General features: G+C 45.4%; 2 long non-coding RNA genes across 2 annotated transcripts; one reads left to right on the plus strand and one right to left on the minus strand.

The window, feature by feature from the left end:
• Positions 1-1,555: 1,555 nt before the first annotated feature.
• On the plus strand, positions 1,556-16,382 carry LOC119088728. Its single transcript, XR_005092429.1, has 5 exons — positions 1,556-1,599; positions 2,483-2,576; positions 7,051-7,154; positions 8,633-8,738; positions 15,567-16,382. It is a non-coding gene; the product is annotated as an uncharacterized LOC119088728 (long non-coding RNA).
• On the minus strand, positions 8,735-21,950 carry LOC114694663. The gene is made up of 3 exons (XR_003734732.2): positions 21,612-21,950; positions 11,043-12,196; positions 8,735-9,293 (listed from the first exon to the last, which is right to left on the minus strand). It is a non-coding gene; the product is annotated as an uncharacterized LOC114694663 (long non-coding RNA).
• Positions 21,951-23,834: the final 1,884 nt, after the last annotated feature.

Raw genomic sequence — 23,834 nt, forward strand, 5'->3', positions numbered from 1 at the left:
GATCTGCTAATGGGCTGTGGCAAGCTCACCCAATACATCCATGCACAAGACATAGAGGCTGTAGCAGGTTAATGTCACCCAGTGCCACTCGGGGATAAAAAACCTCTGTGAGTTAAAATAGCAGCTAGGAAACTCTTCAACTAAACCATCCATTTCTCCCAGGCCATGGTTTCAAAGGACTTTGTGACTTGGGAGAGTTTCTTGGCATTGAACTGTTCCCCAGGATCATGTAGAATGGCTCTGTCGTGTAGCAGAAGTTTTCCTATGTCCTGTCCAGCCCCTGTGGTCCCACAGCCACTTACAAAATAATCACTCAGAGGCTTAACATTAATTACAAACTGTATGGTCTACCACTTCAGCTTCTTGCTAGCTAGCTCTTACATCTTAAATCAACCCATTTCTATTAATCTATGTTTTGCCACATGGCTGTGGCATTACCAGTCTGCTGGCATCTTGCTTCTCCTTTGGCTTTGGAGGAGGCTGGTGTCTCCTTTCACCCTCCTTTCTTCTCCTGTCTCTTCAGTTTGAATGTCCTGCCTAACCTTATTCTGCCTTGCCATAGGCCAAACAGCTTTATTTATCAACCAATCAGAGCAACACATATCCACAGCATACAGAAAGTATTCCAAAGCACTCTCAGGGAAACTGTTTTCCATCTCTGCAGATAAGGAGACCAGACAGGCCACTGAAATGGCTTGCAAACAGGTGAGGGTCCATTTTGTAGCTCATCAGAGGAAGGGGAACTTGGAATGCACCACAGGTAAATCATTTTCTGATTGTTGCAACCCACAGGTAACACTGACTTTCAAAGTTGTTCCAAGGTGAGTCTACCTCCTACATAAAGAAATGACTCTCTCATTCTTTACTTCCTGTGTGCACTGGAACAGAATGCCACAGGTCGGGTAATGTTCATATGCCTGTGGAGACCAGAGGTTGATGTTGGAAGTTATCCTCAGTCACCCTTTCATTGAGACAGGACCCCCTCGAACCTGGAGGTCACCCATGGCTAGTCTCCCAGCTTGCTCTGAAGAGCCCACAGGCAGGACATCATGCCCAGCTGGCATTTGTGTGGGTTTCGGAAATCCAAACTCTAGTCCTTACCCTTATTTGGCAAGCATGTAAACCCATAGAGCCAGCTCCCCAGTGTGGATACTAACCCAATTAAGGAAGGAGAAACCCTCATAACCTAATCACTTTTTACTCTTATTACATTTATAACCCATCGATTTTGAAGGAAATCCGTTCAAACCACAGCATCTCGTGATATGATTTCAGGGCTGATGCCTACAATCACAACACGGAGCTCACATTGTTTTCAAACACTTGGACTAGTCTATGGCTCCTGTCTCAGTATCAACCAAAACAATGAATTCCTGAGAATGAGGTTCTCTGAGTCAGGCTGACTCTCTACTCTTTCAGGCCCTCTGAGCTCTCTGTATGTCAAGATAAATCAGCAGAAAGATTTGGGTCTGGACCACATTAGCTAAATTCCCCAAAGAAATATCCTCACTGAGTTATGATTTAATAAACAACTTGCTCTTCATTTCTACCGCAGGTCAGTGTAAGACACAGCTGTGAGAGAATCATTTCTACATCAGTGTAAGCTGCTTTTAAGTTCGTATTGTCATCTGTATAAAAATCAGTTCAGCAGCAATGCTCATGAATTTATTGCAGGAGAAAAGATGTCCCTTTTAAGGAACTGTATGGTTGAAACAGTGACGCCCAACACACTTTTCCACTTCCTAGGGTAGCTACGAAACGTATGGTCCTGTTTAGCGTTTCTGATACCATTCTCTTTAAGCTAAATCTCCAAGGTGTTAATCCCGTCTCCTTTCTAGTCTCTAACCACTGGCCTACTTTAAGGCCGACTCTTATAGTTCTCATGTCTTCTCTCATACAGCGTTAATTTTGGAAGTGCACCGGGGCATGCAGGCATGCGCCTGACTCCTAGACTCAGGGGTTTCTCATTTCCTCAAAGGAAGGCCTGGAAAGAGCCAGGTGCAAACCGGGCATATTTTGCAAGGGTGTGTAGGGCCTCCCACAGGAGTCTGAGCCTACGAAGCGGGCGAGAGTGGGAGGTGCTAAGCATCTAGGGAAATCACCATGTGAATGGGGAAGCCAAGAAACCAAATGTACTAACGTGGCAAAGCACGGGAATGTTAGACACATTCATGGCTAAGTATCTATTAAACGACCAGCCTCGACTTAGAAATAAGCAGATTACACATATGTCTCTCTTATAAATGTGACAATTGCCGAAAGACTCGCGTATTTCAAAGTCATCGTGTTCTTATTATTGATGAGTTTGTTTTCTGACTATTATCAAATCCAAAGGAAGAGGCCGTGCCAGGATTGGTTCTACTGAAGCGTTTTGCCAGGCCCCTTGGCTTTGAGTAGTCCTAAGCAGGCTTCTGACTTGGTGCCCAGTGGGGAGGTGGCCAAGCCCTTCTCTGATTTTAATAACACCTGGCTCTTTCTGTAGGAACGATGGTGGCTGCAGGTGAGTGGCTTACCCATCAGAGAGATTCAGTCTCTGCAGAATTTTCATTCCTCAACTCCCCGTGGAACCAAAATAGGTAGGAAAATACTTTTAAACACACCTTGAGCAAAAAGCAACCCTTTACTTTGGACCAGAGGCAGGATCTTGCGGTGGGAGTTCATCTCGAAAGAAATGCTCACACTCATGAGAGATGGGTAAGACAGGAGCAGAGAGAATCAAGAGCCATGAAAACCAAAAGCTAAGGTCGGGACTTGGGGCTTATGAACAAAGGGAAATGGGAGAGAAAAATAATTGCTGAGGGAATAAAGATGCTGAATAGGGGTATTAATTTTTATGTCATCAAAAATTAATACAAGGAGTAGAGTCGTAATTCAGTCAGTAAAGTGCTTACCTTTGGAGCATGCGGACATAAGTTCAACCTCCCAGAACTCACATAAGAGGAGCCAGGTGTGGTAGTGCACATTTATAATTTCTGCTCTGGGGAGGTGAAGACAGGGAGACCCCTGGGGCTTTCCGGCCCACCAGCTGTCTTAGTCATCGTTCTATGACTGTGAAGGGACACCATGACCATGGCAACTCTCTAAAAAGGAAAGCATTTAATTGGGGCTTGCTTACAGTTTCAGAGGGTTTAGTCCATTATCCTCCTGGTGGTATGCAGGCAGACATGGTAGCCATGAATTCTACATCTGGATCTAAAGACAGCAAGAAGAGAGAAAGAGCTACTGGGCATAGCTTGGACTTGAGAAACCTCAAACCCAGTGATACACTTCCTCCAACAAGACCACACCTCCTAATCCTTTCAAATAGTGCTACTCTCTGATAACCCGGCATTCAAATCTATGAGCCTTTTTCATTTAAACCACGTTACCATACCGGTAATCTTAGCCTACTTAGCAAGCTCCAGGCAATGAAAAACCCTATCTTAAAAAAGGCATAGGTAATACCTATGGCACCTGAGATTGTCCTCTGGTCTCCATACACACACACACACACACACACACACACACACACACACACACACACACACAAATACACATGGATTCAAATGATCCAAGTAAGTAAGATGAGGGAAAGACTCTCCCAAAAGAGTAAGCAGGTAGATGTAGATTCTGGGACAACTCTTGAAACTGAATTGGTCAAATTCATCTTACCAAGTTGTAAAACTACTTTAATTGTTTAAGTTTCAACCTTGAACTATGTGTAGTTTTCTATAAAGGAAGACTTTAAGTTGAAAGTGAATGGAGTGGTGAATGGAGATTGGAAATGTTTTTTCAAATCAAAAAATTCTTATAAAATAGCATTTTGGTTAGGTAAGCATAAGTCAACTGGAAACACATGCACAAAATTTTGCTTGAAGCACAAAGACATTTTTAAGATACTGAAAGGCTTCTGCATAACACAGCAAGCAATCCACAAAATGAAGAAGCATAAAAGAACATATTGGTGGGCCACTTATCTCATAAGAGATTAATATGTCCACAATGTGTAAGGAATTTACACAAATCAGTAGCAAAGAACTTGGTAGAACACTCCTGTAATTCTAGCACTCAGGATGCTGAGACAGGGGGATGACAAATTTGAGGTCAGCCTGTGGTACATAATGAGACTCTTCAATTTTTTACATTTATCATTATTATTACTATTATTGTTATTATTATTAGTGTGTGTGTGCACGTGTGTGTGTGTGTGTACATGCATGTGCACATGAGCACATGTCACAGTGTGTACGTGGAGGTCAGAGGACAACATGCCAGAGTTAGTTATCTCCTTCCATCACGATGGCCTTAGGTATCAAACTCGGGTCATCAGGTTTAGGGACAAGTGCTTTTCTTCACAATGCTATCTCACTGACCTTCAAAATTATTTTAATTAAACAAGATCATTTTTTTCTAGTTTAACTTTTTATTGATCCTTTGTGGATTTCACATCATGCATCGCCATCCCACTCATCTCCCTGTCCCTTTGCATCTGCCCTTTGCCCTTTCAACTTCCCCAAGATTTAAAAAAAAAGATTTGAAAAGAAAAGCAAACAGAAAAAAAAAAAGAAAAATCTCATCATGGAAGTTGTAGTGTGGCACAGTGAGTCACACAGTATACCCATTAGTCTATACATCATTACTTACAAGTGTTCATTGCAAAGAGTCATTGGTCTGGTTTGAGGCTGCTGGTTTCTACTACACTATCAATGTTGGGCCCTCATGGGAGGGACTCCTCTTAGATATCCTGTTGTCCTGTGCCATGGAGATCCTGTAGCTCTGGGTCTTCAGGACTAGCCTGCTGGGAGATGTCTTCCCGTTTTCTGTGAATATATGTTGTTCCCATTGGTTAATAAATAAGCTGCTTTGGTCTATGGCAAGGCAGCTTAGAGGCAGGTGGGAACTCCAAGGAGAGAGACAGGAAAGAGAGAGGCAGAATCTAGAGAGACACCAGCCTGCTGTCCAAGGAACAACATACCAGCAGACCAATAAGCCACGAAACACGTGGCAAAACATAGATGAATAGAAATGGGTTAATTTAAGATATAAGAGCTCGCTAGCAAGAGGTCTGCCATAGACCATACAGTTTGTAAATAATATAAGCCTCTGTGTGTTTACATGGGGCCAAGTGGCTGCGGCTGTACTGTGGGACACAGGTGGGAGAGATTTGTCTGACCGTAGGCCCAGGCAGGACTGGAGAGACCTTCTGGCTACTCTAGCCCCTTCATGTGCTCCAGCAGATCATAGAAGGGGTGGATGTTGTGATGGGCAAATTCATTAGTCCTGGTTCTGGGCCTGAGTGGTGGCTGGGTTGGTCAGCCTGCAACCCCTGTGCTCACCACTAGGGTGAGCTCTTCAGTACCACCCGGGGCTAGCTCGCCTTAGGCAGGAAGCAGCTAGGGGCAGGCTTGTTCCTTCTATTCTCATGCCCTTGGGCCAGCTCACCCAGACATACACCACCAGGGCCAGCTCTACTGTGGTTTCCATGTGAGGTGCCGAGGCCACTCTACTGAGTGCTGCGGCTGGTGAGAGGCAGGGCCAGCTCTCCCACCTGCCGTAGGTGGTGAGGAGCCAGGCAGGGGAGATCATCCCTCCCTCACCCACACCACCATACAGCAGATGAGGGGCAGAACCAAATCTCTCATGCTCACATTTTTAGCTGGCTCACCCAGGCCCCTGTCAATGAGGTCAGCTCTACTGTGCTGCCTAGGCAAGGTGCAGGCAGGGCCCACTTTCCTGAGTGCTGCAGCTGCTGAGGGTGAGAATCAGCTCTCCCACCTGCTCCTCAGGTGGTGAGGGGTCTCTCTCTCTCTCTCTCTCTCTCTCTCTCTCTCTCTCGCTCTCGCTCTCGCTCTCGCTCTCGCTCTCGCTCTCGCTCTCGCTCTCGCTCTCGCTCTCTAAACTCATGTTCAGGATAGAATGACTTAGAATAGCCAAGACGTGGGAACAACTGAGATGATCATTGATGGGTGGTGGGCTGGGGTTGTAGGTCAATGGTAGAGCACTTCCTTAGCACAAGCAAGGCCCCTCCCTGGTTCAATCCCCAGTGATGCCAGACAACATTCAGATTGGAAGAAAAAAAAAGAAAGCTTCTTGTCTGGTGGATTAGTTGACAGAGAAATTGTGAGGCGGACAGACAACACAATATTCAGCCTTTGAAAGTGAAATCCTGCCATTTGTAGTAACGTGGATGAAGCCAAAGAACATTGTGCTCAGTAAAATAAGCAGAAGCAGAAAGAGAAATACTGCCTGGGTTTCACCTATATGCAGAAGCTTTTTTAAAATACATTAAATACATAGAAAATAAAATGGGGTTAACAGGAGCATGGGACAAATGGGGTAATTCAAGTCAAAATCCTGAAGAATGAGTCAAGCTAGTGTTGTACTCTGAGAATTTGCTGAGAGAGTAGATTCTTTACATGCATGCACACATGAACACACACACACACCTCTTTGAGATGATGAGTGTGTTAATCTGACTGTAGTAATCATGTCACCATGTAGTTGCATAATGAAAATTTGGCCCAGGTCAGACTCTGTAGTCAATGACAGTACCATATGATTATATGGAATTGAAAAATTACTCAGTTTCTGCTCCAAGGCCATGTCTGACCCTGGTGGTGGGAAGATGTCCCATAGGCTCCATTTCTTAGAGGATGCCCCACCTCGGGTAACAGCACAGTCTGGGAACCAAGCGCTCACACGCGTGTGCCTTTAGAGGTACTCCAAATCCCTGCTGTAGCAGCCTGTCCCTTCTGAAGCTGGGTTAGTACATTCCACAGTGTTTGCACAGTGAGTAACTCAGCTAACCGAGCAGGTAGGTCTCAGCCTATTGTTGAGTGATGCATGACTGTATGTTGACATAAAAAATAAGTGTATCAAGAGTTCGTGCCATATGCCTTAAATACATTCAAAGAAAATTTAAGGACAAAAATGAACAAAGACAGCACTGACAAAATAATGTTTAGGAGCCTGATGTATAAATGGAATGGGAGTAGACCTTGAGATATTCTGGGCACCCGACCAACTCCTGGGATCTCAAACTCTTCCTTGGTCATCTGCATTTTGTCTCAGTGGCCACGCTTTGATATCTCTTCTCCACTGAATAACTCTAACAACAGCATGGAGATGTTCCAGAAACTTCATCCATGGCCGATGATTTCTCAACCTATTTCATTGTGAGTATTCATTTGAGGTAAGTCTTCACTATTTTGCTGAGGCTGCCTTTGATCTCACATCCCTGCTGCCTCAGCTTGCCAAGTTCTGGGGTTACAGGTTTGTACCACCATGCCTGCCTTTAAGATAGCAGTGCTCAATCTGAGATAAGGAGCATTGCCTTAGTTTATGCCTTCTTAATACCTAACTCAGGGCGTGTAGCTTTTCTGGAGTCTTCTAGAAATGGTGCCTGCCACAGACTGTGACATATTAGTCATGTGATTGCCTTTTCATCATGCCTCTTGATGGTAGATACAGAGATAGGAGGAAACACCAAATCTCATCCAGCTCTCAAAGATGGCTGCAAGGCATGAGCAATGTTTGTTTCCATATGTGTCCCTGATATCTGGTCATTTGGGGGGCTTTATACCTCCACATTACATGCTAAAAAACTATAGGCCTTTAACATTACATATTTTTAACTTTCATAGTAATTTTAAACATAAAATATTTTGCAAGTCACTCAGAGATTTCCCATATGCCACTCACAGGTTAACATCTTGCCTAACCCTACCTGAGCAGTAAACATTGGTAAACTACTATTAGCTAAACTGCAAGCTTTATTTGGGTTTTACCGTTTATGATGGTTAGTTTTAATTGTCAGGTGGACACAACCCAAACTTACCTGGGAAGAGAATCTCAAGGAGAGATTGTCTACATTGGGTGGGCCTATGGGCAAGGCTGTAGGGGGCTGTCTTAATTAAGTTAGATGTGGGAAGACCCAGACCACTGTGGGTGGCACTATTCCCTAGGTCAGAGGTCCTGAACCATATAAAAGTAGAAAAAAAAATTAAGCCAAGCATCAGCCAGCAAGCTGCCATGCATGCACTTATTTATTTCTGTGTGGCTGTGATATGGACCTTGTGTAAGAGTAGAGAAAGTTATCTGAGCATTAAACATGCATACATACATTTCTCTCTGCTATTGACCATGGGTGTTACTAGCTGCCCCAAGCTTCTGCCACTGTATCTTTCCTACTAGAGTAGCCTATAATCTGGAAATAAAAGCCATATAAGCCCCCCTTCACCCCTAAATTGTTTTGATTTTTGTTGTTGTTGTTGTTATTGTTCTTGGTGGTGGTCTTTGTGGGGATGGGTGGTCAGGGTATTTTAACACAGGAATAGAAATGAAATGAAAACATCATCCCCATGAATGCCCCTTTTCTTTTGGACTAGGATCTAACCTGGATTCTCCATCCCATTTAGCCTTCTCAGTTTATGATCATTCGTTGAGAGCTGCAGCCACAAGCAGCTACTTCATGGGACCTTCCCCAGGCCCTGTCAGGCCCATGAGGGGCAAGCGAGTGCCAAGCGGTTAGCTATTCCCAACACACTTTTTATTCCGGCGTCTGCACCACTGTTTGATAACAACTGCAGCCACCAATTGAAGAACAATCTTCATACATGTGATGTGAAAAGAACTCGTCATTCTTTATTCCCAGGTCTGTGAGCGTACGCGCCCTCAGTAACGGTCCTGCATGGCCTTCCAATGACTAGGACAAGATCACGATTTATCTCTGATGGTGCTGGTGTGGCTACAGCATTCAGGTGAGACAGGAGCTGCTGAGATTGGATGGATAAATACCCTCTCTCCAGAGAGCCGCCACACCTTCTGTCTTTTGGGGATGTGGAAATGTTTACACACATCACATCTGACTCCCATCCAAAGTCATGAAACACAAACATTGTGGTACTTTCTCCTTTACTCTGTTAGCACATGCGTTTTCTTCTGATCCGTTGGGACTAAACCTCTAAAGGGCTTTTCTCTCATGGCCACCTTCCCTTGAGAAGAAGTCGAATTTTGCGGTGCTGGAACCACAAACAAGAATGCTTGCTCATTTGTGTTAACTTCGAGTCCAAATTGAAGTCCAAATCAAGGGCTAGACCTGAGCCGTTCTTCAAGGTGGAGACATCTTCTGGTTAGACATTTTATTCACCTCTGGTCATCCAGTTGTCTGGATCCTCTGTGGTGTGATTGGAGAGACTGGGGTATAATGAGTCTAATTTTGCAAATTCCAGAGATCAACAGTTAACACATTTGAAGGCTTTCCCTTCTAGTCTTTGTGATTTTCAGGGACATCTCTCTCTCTCTGATTCTGATACCTGAAAAATAATTCAGTAGTCAGTTCAAAAGAAAAACTTTTCATATAGTAATATTCTAGAGAGAGGGTCAGTTAAGAGTCCAAATGAACCAAAATATCCCCAAGCTCTCAATGACAGGTTGGGCTGCTGCTGTACTGCCAAGTTCCTTCCATCTGTCTTAGGTGTGCATTGCTACCAGCCCATCCAAGGCTCTCAGGTTCCTGGACTGGGATCTGGCAGTGTCCCGTTCCCCGCCCCCACACCCCCGGGTCTTGTATCTTAAAAGACTTGAGCAATGCTTGTAGACAGCACCTTCTCCTCCCAGACTCCTGTCACCTCCCTACCTGCTCCTCCTCCAAAGGTCACATCGACCTTGTACAAGGCAGGAAAATCACCTTAAAAATCACCCCTCAGATTTGTTGAGGACTTTGAGCGTCTCAAAACACTGTCACACTCTTTCACTCAAAGGTCTTGGGAGAGGGGACTGATATGTAGGTCAAGGATTCACATGATCTGGTGGATGGAGAAACGATTCTAATGAGACATCCCTCTCCATGATGTCACACGTCTTCCTTGAAACAGCCTAGTTGCTAGGCTTCTGCCTCCTTTTCTCAGATGGTACCCTAGGTGACCACTAGCGTTTTGTGATCTCTCCTGTTTGGGCTTGAAAGTGTTCCACTTGTGAGACATTTCATTCTAGGGTTCCCAACGCCTTTCTGGAGTTGAGAGATTTAAGGAGAAGTTCCAATAGTGGAAGCATGATGTGGCCGGCAGGAAACTGAAGGGTTTGTCGATTTCTTTTCTTATTGTTGTGAACAACAAGAGAAGAAACAACTTGGTGGGGAGAGGGTTTGTTTTCTCTTATCGGCACCGCCCATTATGATAAGGAAGGCAAGGCAATAAGAACCTGACGCAGCGGGTCATGTTGCTTCTAGAGACGGGAAATAGGAATACTGCGGCTCAGTTCACTCTTCCCTTTTTATTCAGTCTGGGACTCCAGCCTACAGGAATGGAATGTTCACATTTAGGGGCTCTTCCTTCTTCAGTTAAACCTTTCTGAGAACAAACTCAGTTATCTCCAGAATTGTATTTACACAGTGGTTCTAAATCCAGTCACGTGGATGATAAAAAATTAGCCGTTGCAAAGGGGAATAGGACCCACCAGCTCTCCAAACTCCACAAAGGTAACATTTGTGTGGACATTTGGTTCCCTTGTCTTGTTGTTTTGGTTTTGTGTTTTGAGTCTGGAAATAATGGGAAGGGCTTGTCTCAACCAAGGCATCGTTTAGAAAACTGGACCAGGGCCCCTGTGCTGATTGGTGATCTAACAGATCTGAATTCTGAGGGTCTAACTTCCAAAATCAGATGCAGAGACCTGATTAATGAGGTTATTTGGTTTGTGGAGTCAACTAGGTCAAAGACCATTAATTATCCAACGACTCTGTCAATTCCAAGTTACTATGTGCCTTTGTATTTTGACTAGCCGAAGTTGTTATACCATATATAAAATAAATAACAATAAATCATTTAACCATTTCTGATAGAATGATAAATTAGTGGCATTACCTGAATCCCAAAAAGATTCACCCTCAATTAAGCAGCTGAATAACATTGGAATTAAAGGTGATAGAGAGCACCAGAACACAGAATATATTGCTGTCACATGAACTCGTTAGAGAATCTCCCAGTGCCTGAGCAGCATCCTCTCTTTAAGGGTTTCCCATGGGTCCCTGATTTTCCAAGACCTCCCGGCACCTGAGACCCACTTACCTCTGCTCCTCCCAGCAGTGTCTCAAGGCCCTCGGGGGTGAGGGTTGTGCCAGGCATTTCATCTCCAGAAGCCCATTCCCCTCACCCTCATGTGGCTTCCACGTGTTCATAATGACATCCTTGGAGTGTGTCAGCCAGTACCATCTGGGGCGCCTGGAGGAGAGTGTCTGGGAAAGGGTGACAACTCAATCGTAGGCCAGAGGACGGGGAAACATATTGGGTGATTGCAGTTTCCATTCAGACAGAGGGAGTCTGGCAGGAGGTTGTCCACATCTGCTAAATCCATTACAAAGACTCTGCTCATCATGAATATTACAATAAGAATAGCCATCAATCTGGCTCGAATCAGCACTGTGCTTTTCTGGTCATCATTTTCTTTCGGGCCTGATTCAGCCTGTTCCTAATAGCATGTTGGGGGGAGTGTCAGAATTTCCTTGGGGCACCTGGTTAGTCATTTGTCTGTTGATGTTGGAGAAGTTGAACCAGGCCCCTTGATATGGAGTTGACAGGCCCCGAGAATGACAAAGGCCTTAGAGTGCCTGGGTGCTCAGATTGCTGAGAAAAGGACACATGGCCTGAACGCAACCCATCTGGCCTTGGTGAAACTTGATGACTCTACCAGGGCTCCTCAGTCTTTGGAAAGTGTAAGAATTGCTGGAGCATTTGTTAAAACATCGTCTATAAGCCCTACCCCAACGAATTCAGATTCGGTAGGATTATCGGGACAGGGCCTGAGGCTTTAGTGGTCATGTTTTGAGTAGCATCATTCAATCATTCTTCCCAGAGCATGTTCCTCATTGCCCCAGCCATGCTATCTCCTGAGACCTGTGGTAACTGTGAGTTCCAAGCTCCATCCAGACCCATTGCATCTGAAAACTATGTTTCATCACAGACACTTTTGCACCCCACAACATGGGGTGCATTGATCTGTATCATTAATCCAGTGCTTGACACAGAGCTGGATATCATGGTCTCAGAGTGCTCTTTGGCTCAAAGGCTTTTGACCTTAGCCTTCAAAGAGGTAAGTTATTTGGTCCATATTATTTCATGTGATCATCTCTCTGTGGTGTGAACTAAAGTTCTCTGAAGAATCTGCATCTGTGTGAGAGATCTTGCAATTGTGACGTTGGCTAAGAATGTGGTGTCTGAAGAGTCTGAAGAGACAGAACATTACAGGTCAAGAGCCAAAATTTATCTTGGGCTGTCATTTTTTTTTTTTAAACCACTTTTACTACTTGTATCAACTTCTATATCTGAGTTAACATTCTCTTGACTTTTCAACAAAATTCTTGGAATATGTCTCTATCCTTGATATACCAGTAAACATCACTAACCCTAAAGATAGGAATGTTACAGACAACATATAAGTAGATTTCTTCATCTTGCTATAGCTCACCTACCCACCTATGTATTTTATCAAAACACTTATTTATGTCTTTTTTCCTTACTGTGACCACAAGTTTGGATAACCTTTGCAACAAAGACTAGCCATTTAGGGCAACCTGAACTGTATTCCTGGGTCATACTCACTCACAGCTGGGTTGAACTGAACGATTCTCCTATATCCTTATTGCAGAATTGGTATTTTACATCCAAAAGGGCCACCTGTGACTTATTCAGTTAACAGTAACCTCAAAAGGCAGTGGCCATGCATTGAAATGTGCACACAGAATATTCTACAGTAGGCTGGAACATAGGAAGCATCCATTGCCTGATATTATATTGCAAAGGCACATCTTAAAATGAAGTTACGGCCCTTGCTTTGTTTGTAAAGAAAGGTATTGCCAATTGTAGTCTGTGGTTATTTTTAAATGTAAATTTACAAAACAGAAAGCCAAAGACCAATCTCAGATACACAATCTGACACCTTCTCCTCCTCCTTTCCACAGTCTGATGTTACTGTATTTATAGGAAAAAGATCTACAGTAAATAAGACTTTGGCTCTAAAACCATTGTTCCTTCCAATTTTATCCCACGTTTCCTTTGGAAAGTTTTGTTTCAGGAATGATGTAAACTCTAAATCAGGGGGACTCAGAAAACAAGCAAAATCCCACTTGAAGACCATAACTAATTTAGTCATCAGCCTTCCCCCAGTGAGCTACATTATCATTCTTTGGGCATTGTGAAGAAGGAGGATGCTTCTCTAAACCATACTACTTCACTTAGAAATGGCTTCATTCTAGCCAGCTTGCCGTCACACACACACACACACACACACACACACACACACACACACACACACACACACACAGAGAGAGAGAGAGAGAGAGAGAGAGAGAGAGAGAGAGAGAGAGAGAGAGAGAGAGAGGTGGAAACTGCTCTCCTTGTACTCCTGGGGGCCTGGCAGGAGCAACAGTGATGAACAAACATCTTTTAGTTGCCCAGTGAGATGCACCACAGTCAGTTCCCTGCAGGTCTTTACTGGGAGTTGTTTAGATGGTGAACTCTCAGCCTACCCTGACCACCTAAGTCAGGCTGCAGTGATGTCTACACACAGAAGCTGCTAGGAGCACAGGGCATGTTTGAGAAGCAAAACCGTCATTGGTACCTGGAAGGAGACAGTCACCTGGCCAGTCAGAGACAGAACAAGCCCAGCAGATGAGATACCATCAGCATATGTTGGTCCAGGAAAACAGGGAGTGATAGAAAGAAGGCTGGAACAGGAATGAGCACAGAAAGAGAGGGAACAGAAACTATAAACAGAACACCGGTCACACCAACTTGTGGATCCACTGCTGGGAAGGTCCAGGCAGAAGAGAGCGTATCGGAAAGATGGACCCTTGTGCTATCAACTGAAACAATGGACTCCAATGAATTTTTAAATGTCAGGAATCCCATATCATGGGGAAGGGAAAGGCCCGATCTAAGTGCCAACCAGAGGAGGAATTTGCCTCCCAGGAAGAGATTTCACCCAGTTCTTTTTTTTTTTTTTTTTTTTTTTTTTTTTGGTTTTTTTCGAGACAGGGTTTCTCTGTGTAGCTTTGCGCCTTTCCTGGAGCTCACTTGGTAGCCCAGGCTGGCCTCGAACTCACAAAGATCCGCCTGGCTCTGCCTCCCAAGTGCTGGGATTAAAGGCGTGCGCCACCAACGCCCAGCTCACCCAGTTCTGATATGATAGACCAGACCATCACGGGTCATAATGGGTAGGCCCACATCTTGACGAGGGCGGCTCAGTTGTGCATACCTCTTACCCTCTGTTTAAACCTAAACCTTGCCGGGTGGTGGTGGTGGTGGCGGCGGCGGCGGTGGCGGCAGCGGCGGCACAGGCGGCACACGCCTCTAATCCCAGCACTTGGGAGGCAGAGGCAGGTGGATCTCTGTGAGTTCGAGGCCAACCTGGGCTACAGAGTGAGTTCCAGGAAAGGGGCAAAGCTACACAGAGAAACCCCGTCTTGAAAAACCGAAAATAAAAAATAATAAATAATAAATAAATAAATAAATAAATAAATAAATAAATAAATAAATAAACCTTATGTCAGTACTCTTCTGATGGACTTGGGGGGGTCACTAGACCCCTTTACTTGCTTGTCTTTCCAATGTGGCCACATTACTAAATCTCCTTTCTCTGTCCCCCGCACTAATTACTGGTGTCTTTAATTGGCATGGGAGGGATGGATGGCTGAGCCTAGCTTGCTGAGATGGCTCAGGTCCACCTTTTCCTGTAAAAACTCCAGCAGTAAGCCAGGAAGACAGCTTAGGGGGTTAAGGTACTTGCCTCAGGCCTGATGGCCTGAGTTTGATGTCCAGGTAAAAAGAGAATCCATTCCCAGAAGTTGTCCTCTGACCTCCACACATGCACAGTGGCATGTTCACACTCACATGCATAATAAACAAACTAATAAGTAAAATCATATCATTAACATAAATCATCAGTAGTAGAATCTTTATTCAAGAGTTAAACAAGGCACCTGAAGATTTCAAGCAGAAAAGCCACACAAATGGATAGCTTGGTCATGTGTTTTTGAACATTTATACCTGCTTCCTTGAGCTGAATGGGGGACATGGCTGGGAGAATGGAGGTTGAGATCTGAAAAGAAGAATTTAGAACAATTTCTTGAGTTGGGAAAAGTCTCTAGTAATACTTGCTAAGCCTGGGAAGGTGAGGAGACAGGGGAGGATGGAGTCATCTGCCCTTCAGATGCCCTGAGATTCACAGGAGAGCCGGCCATCAGTTACCTGAATCTGAAAGGCTGAGCAGGCTCAGAGATGGGGTTTTCTAACCACTGACTTCTTCCATGTTGTATTGTCTCTGAGTTTAAGTTGAGGCAAAGAGCTACTTGGTTGTGCTGAAATGAGGCATTTTCATGATTAAATTCCGTATTGAACAGGAACACAGACAGCCATCAAGCCAAGAATCCTTTGTGCCCAGGCATGAGTCAGAAGTAAACAGAAATGGATTCTGAGCATGGACTGTTCCCTTACTTAGGACTGTTCCTAAGTACCGTGAGCATTGTCTCAGACCAGAGCAAATGAGTTGTCTTATTTAATTAGGGCCTCATTACTGCTTTTCTCTTCCATTCCCAGGTGCACCCCATACAAGGAGGGCCTCACTACTGTGTCCCCGATGGAACGCTGCTCTCTGCACGTGGAAGAAAGCCCTGCTCAGCGAATACTCCAAAGCTGCACCCCGAATGAAAAGCTGAGGAGAAAGCAGGAAGTATAAGCATGACATTTAGGGAAGAATTAGAAGACTCACAAAGGCTCAATAAATCTAAGACCCTGAGTCCATTTACCTAGGAATTTTCCCAGCACAGCTCATAACTCAACAGGCTCTGAGGTCATTGTGTATCCTTAGCACAGTACAATTATCCATGCTCACAGCAGCGGCTGAGTCACCATGAAGATTGAAATAGGTTCAGTCTCTAGAGTGAAGATGAGAAGAAATATGAAGCACACTGGTAGGCTACTCCTATCAAGAGTGGTGAAGATGAATATTTCATACTTGAAGTCTGAGCATAATTCACTAAACATAGATGGAAAGTGCTTATTGTCTATTGATATTATCTGTGCAGAGAAAGCCAAACTTCATTACACTTCATAAGCAATTACCTACTGCAAACCCCAGTCAATTTACTTTCGTGATGAATCTATGTTCCTAATTAGCTGTAACATTCATCTGAACATTACAAAAATTCTCTTCTGGAAAAATTACAGGCTGTTGTTATATGTTAACCAGGACATGTTCCTTCTGTACGCAGTTAACACTGCAAACAGAGGAACTCTGGAAGCATCCACTAGAGGGTAAACAAATGTAAACACCACATGAGGAAAGATAAGCAAAGGAATAAAAAACACGTGTGCAATTACCTTCGGCAGAGTTGATCGGTGGCGGACTGAGGATTTCACATGGCACTGTATTCACGTGGCTTCTCACGGCATGAAGCAAAACTTTGTATGCTTTGTGCAGCCTATGTGCTCAATAAACTTTAAAAAAGTTTTCTTTGGGGTTAGAGAGGTGGACTCGGTTGATGGAGGGCTGGCTGCACAGGCATTAGGACCTGAGCTCGAGTCCCAGAATCATGTAAACTGGGTGCAACAGCACACATCTGTAACAGCAGATGTAATGGGTGACGGAAGGCAGAGGCAGGAGAATCTCTATCGGTGTGGGGCCTAGCTAGCTTGGCTGACACAGTGCCAAACAACAAGAACAAAAGATGCTCTGTACAAACATGGGTGTGGGGTGGACGGGGGAACGATATCTGAGATTGTCCTCTGACTCCACACTCCTACCCTGGTGTGAACATGCCCCTTCCATACACCCACACATATACACCTGCATTCACACTCACATCACACACACACACACACATCATCATCACCATCATCATCATCATCTATTTTTGAGAATAAATTTCCTGAGAACTAAGAACACATCTCTGGCATGAACAAATATGGAAGCTGCTGCCTGGGGGCTGTAGGTGAGCTAGGTCTGGGTGGAGGGGGATTTGTGTATTTCTGTCAAGCTGACCTCACAGCATTATTCATATGATAATTTGGAAATAAAGCTGTTTTAGATTCAGCAACACCAAAAGCTGTGTTGTGCATTACAGGGCAATTACATGGTGATGAGGTATGTTTCCACAACACGTCTCCCGGGCTGTCATTAGGCCCAAGCACCTACTAAAAACGTGCATAATATGCAGTTTGGAATGACTGGTTTACTGGCCAAAATGACTCAAAAATAGAATTCAGGGCAGAAGGACATCCAGAGGGAAAGATCTTTCGATTCTCAATAAAGAAGACCCAGTGGATCACAATCATAACGAAAATGATGATGCTCTCCAGTGAAACTGTGCAGTGAATTTCTGTGTCGGGACCATGAAAACACATGGGAATAAACCATCTTATCCACCCTCCCCAGTTCCCTGCAGAAGGCACCATTCTGCCTTTAGTTACAGCTAAGGAGACTGGGAAACGCACTAAGAGGTTCCTCAGACGGTTCGGGTGAGGTAAAGGCTGGGTCAGGCTGGATAATGGTGGTGAGGCTTAGAGAGACTAAAGTCTATTGCCCAAAGTCACACGACGAGTGAGTGGTGGCAGCAGAGACATCTGTGACCCTACTGCCCACGCTGGAGCTAGGCTTGGTACAGGGATCATCCCATAGATCAGTCCTAGGCCACCAAGGCTAAATACAAATCATGCGTAGGACAAAGAAAACCTTTTCTGTTCTTACAACGGCTGGGCCAAAATGTGGAGTTTTATGTACTTCAGTATGTGAGTCTTTGAATATTAAAACCTTGCCAGATGCATAGACAGGTCTTTATGGCTACTCAGAGAATAGAAGTGTGATAAGAGAGCTACTCCACCCAAGACAGGGAGAAAGCCGGAAACTCGAAACTTTGGTGGACTTGGCAACAAGCCAAATGTCAGCCATTTCCCTCCTTTCCCATACGGCAGGAGGCATTTCACACCGCTTTCCCTAATTTCTATAAATCTGCTAAATGATAGGAGTCCTCCGCATGCCAAGAGACATATAATATGGATATCAAAATAGATGTCGAGGCTGCTGCATGACGAGAAGCAGACCCCAGCTGCTGAAGAAAGCAAGTCTGGCCTGGCCTCGGTTCAGCACTGCCAGGAGGCCTAGCCAGGACCTTTCGAGACTTTTCTGATTATTTTCTTCTTATTTCATTCTTAAATCATATTTCTCCTATATTTGTTTACTGCCCAAGAGCTCTGGACCCCCCTCAATAGCCTCTTCCTATTCGCACCCCCCCCCCATCACCTGCAGCCTGGCTGTGTCCCCCAGCCAGCCGAAGCTGCGGAACATTAGGACTCAGGAATTCATTTATCCATTCAATAAATATTTAGTGAGCGCTAGATATGGGCCGGGAGTTCTTTCAGACGCTAGGATACTATAATGGATGGAAAGAGTCTCTGCACACACAGAAAGGCTGACAATACTCAGATGATCAAGAGTCTATGCAACATGTCAGGTGGTGATGAACAGCATCTAGAAAACTAAACAGAGTGGATGGAAAGGGAGTAATTGGGGGTTATCAAAGGCTTTGATGACAAGGTGGCTTTTTATCAGCAACTACGTGGGACTAGAGGGCAGGATATGAGGGGGAGAGCATTCTACTGGGAGGCAAATGCAAAGGCCCAGGGTGCTGACTTATTTTATCATGTTTTCTCAAGGACAAGCAAGGAAGTTAAGAGGCCAGTGCAGAGCAAGAGGGTCTGGGAGTATAACTCAGTGGTCAAGTACATGCTTAGCATGCGGGAGGCTCCATCCGTATTCAACATCCTGTACTAATGAAAGAAAGAAAGAAAGAAAGGAAGGAAGGAAGGAAGGAAGGAAGGAAGAAAGAAAGAAAGAAAGAAAGTAAGTAAGTAGCCGGGAGGTGGTGGCACACGCCTTTAATCCCAGCACTTGGGAGGCAGAGGCAGGTGGATCTCTCTGAGTTCGAGGCCAGCCTGGTCTCCAAAGCAAGTTCCAGGAAAAGCACAAAGCTATACAGAGAAACCCTGTCTTGAAACAAAACAAAACAAAACAAAAAAGGAAGAAAGGAAGGAAGGAAGAAGAAAGAGAGAGAAAGAAAAAAGAAAGAAAGAAAGAAAGAAAAAGAAAGAAAGAAAGAAAGAAAGAAAGAAAGAAAGAAAGAAAGAAAGAAAGAAAGAAAGAAAGAAAGAAGGAAAGAAGGAAAGAAGCAGGAAGGCAGATGAGAAAGAAAAGACCAGAGGACCTTGGGAGTGACAGCCAGAGTGTTAACTGGACTAAGAACTTCAGCTGCGTCCTACTCAGGTCTGGACATTATTAGAGGTTTGAACCCAAATAGCAGTACTGTCTGACTTGCATTTGCTCTGGTTTATTCCAGTTTCTGCCTGGAGCAGCATTTCTCAACCTGGGAGTCACGACCCCCTGGTGGTTGAATAACCCTTTCACAGGGGTTGTTGCTTAAGACCATCGGAAAACACAGAGATTTACATTATGATTCATAACAGTAGCAAAATTACTTGCTAACCCTGGGGATTTCTAACCATTTCTACCTCCCAGGGAGTCTGTGACAGAGACTGAGGAACAGGTCCTAGATGGCCCAGGGGAAGACTTTCCCCTCCTTCCCCTCCTTCCCCTCCTTCCCCCTCCCTTTCTTCCTTTCTTTCTCCTTTCCTTTTCCTTCTTTTCTCCCTCCCTCTCCCTCCCTCCCACGTATTCACTGGTTTCATTTTCAATTCTAGAATCAGGCAGCCCTCTCCTCCATTAGACAGAATGGTGTTCCAATGAGTCAAGCAGAGGAAGCTGGTTTTGTAGAAAAAAGAACAGAACAGAAAGAGCTAACTGTGGGGCCGCAGGGGACCCCAGGGGACATCAGAGCCTGTTTGGGAGCTTCGGGTGTCCTTGTTCTATCCTGGTTTCTAGATGGTCAGGTAAGTGGATGAGTATCAGCTTGGTGCTGAATGACTTCAGCAAGAACGATGCCATTTTTACCTTTAGCCTGGTCTGTTGGGGCGAGTACAGGACCTTAATCGAGCACAACGGCCTCCTGTGATTTTTTAATTAACAATATCCCACACTAAGTCATGCTCTCACCCAGCTACAAAACAGACCTCTGTCACCCTCCTCAGTCACTGTCCTCAAGATCACACAATGCTTGGAGCTTTGATTGATCCATCCCAAGAGAGACCGTTTGACATTTAACAGATGACGGCAAACATTTAAAACTTTTAGAGAGGACCTAGTACAGCACAGGGTGGCTGTTATGACTGTCGGGAAGATAATAGCAAAAATTTGAAGTGTGCGCCTCAGCTAACTAAATTGAACCAAGTACAGTTAATAGATCAGAGGACCGGGGGAGTAGTCCACCTGCCTCAAGCAAGCCTTCTTTCTGCCTATCACTTTTTGCAACCGAGTCTCTGCAGCATCCGATACGTTTATCAATGAACAATGAGAAGTGACCCAGGAGCTGGGCTTTTCTGTCTGCTCGGATGAACGGAACAGAAGAACAGGAAATACTGCAGACTGAGGAGCTTCCTCAGAAAGCTTATGACCTTGCCTGCAAGCCTCCATCCTTGGTTCATTTTTGTGCTTTGCCTTAGAAGTCCAGGCCCAGAACAAGAATGAGCTGGGGCTTCAGAATGCCACCGGACAACCTTGAGACTGAAGCAGGGTAGGGAAAGACTCATTCTCTGGGATGCACTGGATGCTGCTGACATCAGCTCTGGGTTGGTGCCTCTTAACATTTTCTGGAACCATATTTGACCACGGTGGTTTGAGGGGGAGCTGATGGTGGTGAGGAGTTGGAAGGCCCTAAAAGGAGGTGGTTAGTGATAGCTTCCAATGGACTCAGGACAGTCTGACTGCTCCCGAGGACATGCCCAAGGCTACATGCATCTCACAGAACATCTTAGCAAAAAAGGCACTAAGGTAGTCAAGGAAGGTTTCTATCCCTTTGGCCAGTACCTGGGAATAAAGGAGTGGGAGCATCCATCATCTTCAAGTCCTACACTAATGCTGGAACTAATACGTTTGTCTTCTGAATGTCTTCTAATCTTCCAGTCTTCGGATGCCACCCCTTGATAGTCAAATAAAATACCGGAGTTTTAAGGCTGAGATGGCCCAAACCCTGACCCCATCTGCTGCCTCCTGGTGAAGCAGACATCCGGCCTATTTCCTGGAGTAGCTGCATTCCTTTATCACCCCGTCTTTTCAAACTGACCAGGCACAGTGCTTCGTCATCGTCCACCTGCTCTCCCCCTCATAAAGATGTCACACACGGCAAAATATCTGTTAAAGTTCTAGGGAGGCAATGAAGAGAAACTGCAATGCAGAAGAACGTCCAAGAAAGAGAATCGAGCAGGTAGCAAGAGGTCTGCTGTGGACCAGCTTGGTCCTACAGCCCTTCTCTGAGAACATTCCTCTCCACCGGACTTGGCACCTCTCCTGGAAGCTCAGCTCACCCATGCAGACTGCCACTTGGGAAAGCCCAGGGGTATTCCTGGCCTGTCATCCCAAAAGTTTCCTGGGCTAGAGGGTGTGGAACGTGAGCGCTCGCTTGCCTTTGCCTAACTTCCGGTGGGAGCGCTCAGCACCCCCCCCCCCACACACACACACACACACTGCTTTCTTACCTTCTCGGGACTCTCTTGTCTCAGCAGGGAAATGGCAAGACAGCCAGGGAAGATTCTGGGGGTAAATTTCCTCTCTCCAAAACTCCCCGCAGGGCGGATCTTACCAATGAAGAGAAAGCATATGGTCCCAGGAACAGCACCATGCGTGTGTTTACCCTCTGGGCTTCTGAGACATTGCTTGCCGCAACCGCAGCCACACTATCTCTGAGGCTGAGCGCTGCATCTAAGTCTGGCCTCTCTAGAAAAATACTTCTTAATGAGCAGAGACAACTCCAGCTGAACCTCGATGTCACATTCACCTGGCCAGAGCTTGTGGCAGTCAGCCCACTGCCTTGTCCTGTGAGCTACTTCTGTTCCTGCCCCCAATACTCACTCTAGGAGGGCTGGCAATGTTTACCACACAGAGACTGAGCAAATGTTTACAGAGAACCTCCACACAGATCCCAGAAAAATCTCCCTGATGAAAAAAAAGTTTCTTAGCAAAAACAAGCCAGCAGAGTTCAAGGTGTGCCCTGGCCCAGTGCCCTATGGAGCTCTTTTCAGAGGCCAGAAGGGGCCAAGTGCAGCTGACCGATGCTGCTGTTTTGCTGTTTTGTGAGGTTTTCACAGGGAGACCCTCGTTCAGATCAAGGGTGAGTGATCTCTCGTGGTCTCATAAATCAGGAAAGTGTTACATCACAGGGCGCTGGGTCGTGCTTGGGCTCCCACCTGGGGCTGAGAAAAAAACCAAAAGCTGGCTGTCTGCAGGGAGAGAGGCGGGAGGGGAGGAATGTGATGAATCGGGATCTGAAACATTCAGCCCAACGGTTCTAATAGGGTCAATATTTAGGCTACAGTATTTGGCTGGACCCATTATGCAATCCGTCTTCCCACACGAAGACACAAATGATCTGGCCAATTTATTTTTATGGAGTTAAATTAGACACTATTTATAAACTGAAGAGGTTTCCAAAAATGGCTATTTAAGGAAGGTACCATTAGTTTTTTGTTTTTTTTTTTCCAAGTCTGTTTGCCTTTGGGCTATTCTGGATTGCTTTTGTTAGTCTGTGGTCTCTGAGTAAGACAGTGGGTGCTATTTCTAAGTGCGGGTGAAATAATATCAGTTGCCTGAATATGTAGATTGTCCATCCTTGAAACGGGGGTGGCATATGGTGGAAACAGTCCAGGCGGGGTGTGTGAGCTGGAGGCACACGTACCTGCACGCCACCTGGGTGTAGGGTTTAAGGAGTGAGTGACCAAGAGAGAAGATTTCAGTTCCCAACAGAGCCAGGGCCTCTTTCCCACATTTCTCTCCCTGTTGATACCAGAACTAAAGAAGAGCCACAGACACGATCTGAGGAAGCACACACTATGAGAGTCGGATGCACAAAGACACCTTCTTGTCCTTCTCGGCTTTTCCAAAATGGCTCCGCCCGCCCTAGTCCTCCATCTTTAGCAGGCAGGTATAAAGCCTACAGAAGAGTGTCTCAGAATCGCAGGGGGCTGGCTGCTACAGGGGCCTGGAGGCACACACGCAGGGCAAGGGAAACAGGGAGCTGGCGGAGCCCACAGAAAGAACATCAGCGTGAGATCGGGGACTCAGCTGCTCAGAAGAGTGGCCTTGGTCATGGAAGGACGTGGACCAAGGAGCTGGGGATGGGATGTGGTGACTTGAGCCCGCTGGTTTGATATGAAAACTCCTGTCCTTTCTAACCTCTGCTCCTGAGAGAGGTGGAAGCCTGGGAGCCGGGAGAAGATACTTGTCTATCTTTAGTTTCTGACAGTCTTCACTTCTCCATGACAGGAACTCCTAGAACACTTCCTAGAACCCTGTCTCTCCTGAGTGGATGGCGTCTACACTCACCTAGTGTCTAATAACTAGAAGTCACTTGTGTGTCTCTCAAAACGCTGAATCTGTGTAGTCCCCCACCACCCAGCCGTTTTCATATACTTTTAAACTACAAGACTCGGGGAAAGAGCATGTGGCAACTTTTCTACATAGTCAAAAATAGCCCCGGCTCCTAGGCGATGTCTTCAGCTGTCACGATCGTGCTCCCCAGGCGCTGGCTCTGAGTCAGGATCCTTTATCTTGCTGACTGCTGAATGTCACCTGGATTTAGGTGCTTGCTACCATCTGCCTCCACCATATGGGAACCCGAGGCTTCATTTATCTTCCCAGAGTTGTGGGACAGATTGACAAGGTGCAAAAGAAAAGATTGACACTATTTACACATTCCCAAATCC

The sequence above is a fragment of the Peromyscus leucopus genome, chromosome 11 (assembly GCF_004664715.2).
Source record: "Peromyscus leucopus breed LL Stock chromosome 11, UCI_PerLeu_2.1, whole genome shotgun sequence".
In the NCBI taxonomy this organism is placed as follows: domain Eukaryota; kingdom Metazoa; phylum Chordata; class Mammalia; order Rodentia; family Cricetidae; genus Peromyscus; species Peromyscus leucopus.